We start from the raw sequence: 6,000 nt of genomic DNA, 5'->3' as shown, positions 1-6,000 counted from the left end.
TGTTTAAGAATAAATATTTGATCTAGCCTCTGGTTAGATGTGTTTTTATGTTTTAATTAGTGTTTGTGCCAAGTTAAACCTATAGGATCTTCTTGGATGATAGTTATTTGATCTTGCTGAAAATTCCAGAAACTTTCTGTTCACGAAAATAATTGTTAAAAATCACCAGAACGTGATACAATATTTATTCCAATTGCTGCTGATCAATAAACAAATTTTCTAGGTCTTCCTATTTTGGCTGAATTTTTGGAGTTCCAGAAGTTTGCGTTAGTCACAGATTACTACAGACTGTTCTATTTTTGACAGATTCTGTTTTTCTTGTGTTGTTTGCTTATTTTGATGAATCTATGGCTAGTAAAAAAGTTTATAAACCATAGAGAAGTTGGAATACAGTAGGTTTAACACCAATATAAATAAAGAATGAGTCCATTACAGTACCTTGAAGTGGTGTTTTGTTTTCTTTCGCTAACGGAGCTCACGAGATTTTTTGTTAAGTTTTGTGTTGTGAAGTTTTCAAGTTTTGGGTAAAAGATTTGATGGATTATGGAACAAGGAGTGGCAAGAGCCTAAGCTTGGGGATGCCCATGGCACCCCAAGATAATCTAAGGACACCAAAAAGCCAAAGCTTGGGGATGCCCCGGAAGGCATCCCCTCTTTCGTCTACTTCCATCGGTAACTTTACTTGGAGCTATATTTTTATTCACCACATGATATGTGTTTTGCTTGGAGCGTCTTGTATTATTTGAGTCTTTATTTGTTAGTTTGCCACAATCATCTTTTCTGTACACACCTTTTGAGAGAGACACACATGATTCGGAAATTGTTAGAATACTCTATGTGCTTCACTTATATCTTTTGAGTTATATAGTTTTTGCTCTAGTGCTTCACTTATATCTTTTAGAGCACAGTGGTGGTTTTGTTTTATAAAAACTATTGTTCTCTCATGCTTCACTTAGATTATTTTGAGAGTCCTACAAAACAGCATGGTAATTTTCTCTAATTATGATAGGCCTTCAAGATTAGTAAAAAAAATCTTATGAGTGTGTTGAATACTATGAGAAGTTTGATACTTGATAATTGTTTTGAGATATGAAGATGGTGATATTAGAGTCATGCTAGTTGAGTAGTTTTGAATTTGAGAAATACTTGTGTTAGAGTTTGTGATTCCGTAGCATGCACGTATGGTGAACCGTTATGTGATGAAGTCGGAGCATGATTTATTTATTGATTGTCTTCCTTATGAGTGGCGGTCGGGGACGAGCGATGGTCTTTTCCTACCAATCTATCCCCCTAGGAGCATGCGCGTAATACTTTGCTTTGACAACTTGTAGATTTTTGCAATAAGTATATGAGTTCTTTATGACTAATGTTGAGTCCATGGATTATACGCACTTCTATTTCTTCCACCATTGCTAGCCTCTCTAATACCGCGCACTTTTCGCCGGTATCATACACCCACCATATACCTTCCTCAAAACAGCCACTATACCTACCTACCATGGCATTTCCATAGCCATTCCGAGATATATTGCCATGCAACTTACCACCGTTCCGTCTATTATGACATGCTCCATCATTGTCATATTGCTTTGCATGATCATGTAGTTGACATTGTATTTGTGGCAAGGCCACCATTCATAATTCTTTCATAGATGTCACTGTTGATTCATTGCATATCCCGGTACACCGCCGGAGGCATTCACATAGAGTCATATGTTGTTCTAAGTATTGAGTTGTAAGTAAATAAAAGTGTGATGATCATAATTTTTTTTAGAGCATTGTCCCAAGTGAGGAAACGATGATGGAGACTATAATTCCCCCACAAGTCGGGATGAGACTCCGGACTAAATAAAAAAAGAGGCCATAAAAAAAGGCCCAAACAAATAAAAAAAGAGAGAAAAAGAGAGAAGGGACAATGTTACTATCCTTTTACCACACTTGTGCTTCAAAGTAGCACCATGATCTTCATGATAGAGAGTCTCCTATGATATCACTTTCATATACTAGTGGGAAATTTTCATTATAGAACTTGGCTTGTATATTCCAATGATGGGCTTCCTCAAAATGCCCTAGGTCTTCGTGAGCAAGCGAGTTGGATGCACACCCGCTTAGTTTCTTTTGTTGAGCTTTCATATACTTATAGCTCTAGTGCATCCGTTGCATGGCAATCCCTACTCACTCACATTGATATCTATTAATGGGCATCTCCATAGCCCGTTGATACGCCTAGTTGATGTGAGACTATCTTCTCCTTTTTTGTCTTCTCCACAACCACCATTCTATTCCACATATAGTGCTATGTCCATGGCTCACGCTCATGTATTGCGTGAAGATTGAAAAAGTTTGAGAACGTCAAAAGTATGAAACAATTTCTTGGCTTGTCATCGGGGTTGTGCATGATTTAAATATTTTGTGTGGTGAAGATAGAGCATAGCCAGACTATATGATTTTGTAGGGATAACTTTCTTTGGCCATGTTATTTTGAGAAGACATAATTGCTTAGTTAGTATGCTTGAAGTATTATTATTTTTTATGTCAATATTAAAATTTTGTTTTGAATCTTTCTGATCTGAATATTCATACCACAATTAAGAGAATTACATTGAAATTATGCCAAGTAGCATTCCACATCAAAAATTCTGTTTTTATCATTTACCTACTCGAGGACGAGCAGGAATTAAGCTTGGGGATGCTTGATACGTCTCCAACGTATCTATACTTTTTGATTGTTCCATGCTATATTATATTCTGTTTTGTACATTAATGGGCTTTATTATACACTTTTATATTATTTTTGGGACTAACCTATTAACCGGAGGCCTCGCCTAGAATTGCTGTTTTTTGCCTATTTCAGAGTCTCGTAGAAAAAGAATATCAAACGGAGTCCAAACGGAATGAAACCTTCGGGAACGTGATTTTCGGAACGAACGTGATCCAGAGGACTTGGACCCTACGTCAAGACATCAACCAGGAAGGCACGAGGTAGGGGGCGCGCCTACCCCCTGGGCGCGCTCTCCACCCTCGTGGGCCCCATGTTGCTCCACCGACGTACTTCTTCCTCCTATATATACCTACGTACCCCCAAACTACCAGATATGGAGCCAAAAACCTAATTCCACCGCCGCAACCTTCTGTACCCGTGAGATCCCATCTTGGGTCCTTTTTCGGAGCTCCGCCGGAGGGGGCATCAATCACGGAGGGCTTCTACATCAACACCATAGCCTCTCCGATGATGTGTGAGTAGTTTACCTCAGACCTTCGGGTCCATAGTTATTAGCTAGATGGCTTCTTCTCTCTTTTTGGATCTCAATACAATGTTCTCCCCCTCTCTTGTGGAGATCTATTTGATGTAATCTTCTTTTGCGGTGTGTTTGTTGAGACCAATGAATTGTGGGTTTATGATCAAGTTTATCTATGAACAATATTTGAATCTTCTCTGAATTCTTTTATGTATGATTGGTTATCTTTGCAAGTCTCTTCGAATTATCAGTTTGGTTTGGCCTACTAGATTGATCTTTCTTGCAATGGGAGAAGTGCTTAGCTTTGGGTTCAATCTTGCGGTGTCCTTTCCCAGTGAGAGTAGGGGCAGCAAGGCACATATTGTATTGTTGCCATTGAGGATAACAAGATGGGGTTTATATCATATTGCATGAGTTTATCCCTCTACATCATGTCATTTTGCTTAAAGCGTTACTCTGTTCTTATGAACTTAGTACTCTAGATGCATGCTGGATAGCGGTCGATGTGTGAAGTAATAGTAGTAGATGCAGGCAGGAGTCGGTCTACTTGTTGCGGACGTGATGCCTATATACATGATCATACCTAGATATTCTCATAACTATGCTCAATTCTGTCAATTGCTCAACAGTAATTTGTTCACCCACCGTAATACTTATGCTCTCGAGAGAAGCCACTAGTGAAACCTATGGCCCCCGGGTCTATCTTCCAACACTTGCTATTTTTATTGCCTTTTATTTTACTTTGCATCTTTATCATAAAAATACCAAAAATATTATCTTATCATATCTATCAGATCCCACTCTCGTAAGTGACCGTGAAGGGATCGACAACCCCTTTATTGCGTTGGTTGCGAGGATTTATTTGTTTGTGTAGGTGCAAGGGACTCGTGCATGGCCTCCTACTGGATTGATACCTTGGTTCTCAAAAACTGAGGGAAATACTTACGCTGCTTTACTGCATCACCCTTTCCTCTTCAAGGGAAAACCAACGCAGTGCTCAAGAGGTAGAAATGCACCGCTAGGTGACAGAACTATTGCAGGAGCAGATACAGACGTTATGAACATTTTGACAAAAGCTCAGTATGATGACTACTTGGTAGTTTAGTGCACCATGCTTTACAGCTTAGAACCGGGACTTCAAAGACGTTTTTGAAATGCCACGGAGCATATGAGATGTTCCAAGAGTTGAAATTAGTATTTCAGACTCGTGCCCATGTCAAAAGGTATGAGACCTTTGACAAGCACTTTGCCTACAAGATGGAGGAGAATTGCTTAGCTAGTGAGCATGTACTCAGAATGTCTGAGTACTACAATCACATGAATCAAGTGGGAGTTAATCTTCCAGATAAGATAGTGATTGACAGATTTCTCTAGTCACTATCACCAAGTTAATTGAACTTCGTGATGAACTATAATATGCAAGGGATAACAGAAATGATTCCCAAGCTCTTCGTAATGCTGAAATCGACGAAGGTAGAGATCAAGAAAAGCATCAAGTGTTGATGGTTGACAAGACCACTAGTTTCAAGAAAAAGGGCAAAGGGAAGAAGGGGAACTTCAAATAAGAACGGCAAGCAAGTTGCTGCTCAAGTGAAGAAACCCAAGTCTGGACCTAAGCCTGAGACTGAGTGCTTCTACTGCAAAGGGACTGGTCACTGGAAGCGGAACTGCCCCAAGTATTTGGCGGATAAGAAGGATGGCAAAGTTAACAAAGGTATATTTGATATACATGTTATTGATGTGTACTTTACTAGTGTTTATAGCAACCCCTCACTATTTGATACTAGTTCAGTTGCTAAGATTAGTAACTCGAAACGGGAGTTGCAGAATAAACAGAGACTAGTTAAGGGTGAAGTGACGATGTGTGTTGGAAGTGGTTGCAAGATTGATATGATCATCATTGCACACTCCCTATACTTTCGGGATTAGTGTTGAACCTAAATAAGTGTTATTTGGTGTTTGCGTTGAGCATGAATATGATTTGATCATGTTTATTGTAATACAGTTATTCATTTAAGTTAGAGAACAATTGTTGTTCTGTTTACATGAATAAAACCTTCTATGGTCATACACACCAACGAAAATGGTTTGCTGGATCTCGATCGTAGTGATACACATATTCATAATATTGAAGCCAAAAGATGCAAAGTTAATAATGATAGTGCTACTTATTTGTGGCACTGCCATTTAGGTCATATTGGTGTAAAGCACATGAAGAAACTCCATGCTGATGGGATTTTGGAATCACTTGATTATGAATCACTTGATGCTTGCGAACCATGCCTTATGGGCAAGATGACTAAAACTCCGTTCTCCGGAACAATGGAGCAAGCAACTGACTTATTGGAAATAATACATACTGATGTATGTGATCCGATGAGTGTTGAGGCTCGCGGCGGATATCGTTATTTTCTGACCTTCACAGATGATTTGAGAAGATATGAGTATATCTATTTGATGAAACATAAGTCTGAAACATTTGAAAAGTTCAAAGAATTTCAGAGTGAAGTGGAGAATCATCGTAACAAGAAAATAAAAAGTTTCTACGATATGATCGCAGAGGTAAAATATTTGAGTTACGAGTTTGGCCTTCAGTTAAAACAATGTGAAATAGTTTCACTACTCACGCCACCTGGAACACCACGGTGTAATGGTGTGTCCGAACGTCATAACTGTACTTTATTAGATATGGTGCGATCTATGATGTCTCTTACCGATTTATCACTATCGTTTTGGGATTATGCATTAGAGACAGCTACAT

This window comes from Triticum aestivum, chromosome 2D (assembly GCF_018294505.1).
Source record: "Triticum aestivum cultivar Chinese Spring chromosome 2D, IWGSC CS RefSeq v2.1, whole genome shotgun sequence".
In the NCBI taxonomy this organism is placed as follows: domain Eukaryota; kingdom Viridiplantae; phylum Streptophyta; class Magnoliopsida; order Poales; family Poaceae; genus Triticum; species Triticum aestivum.
This window is presented reverse-complemented; position numbering follows the sequence as displayed.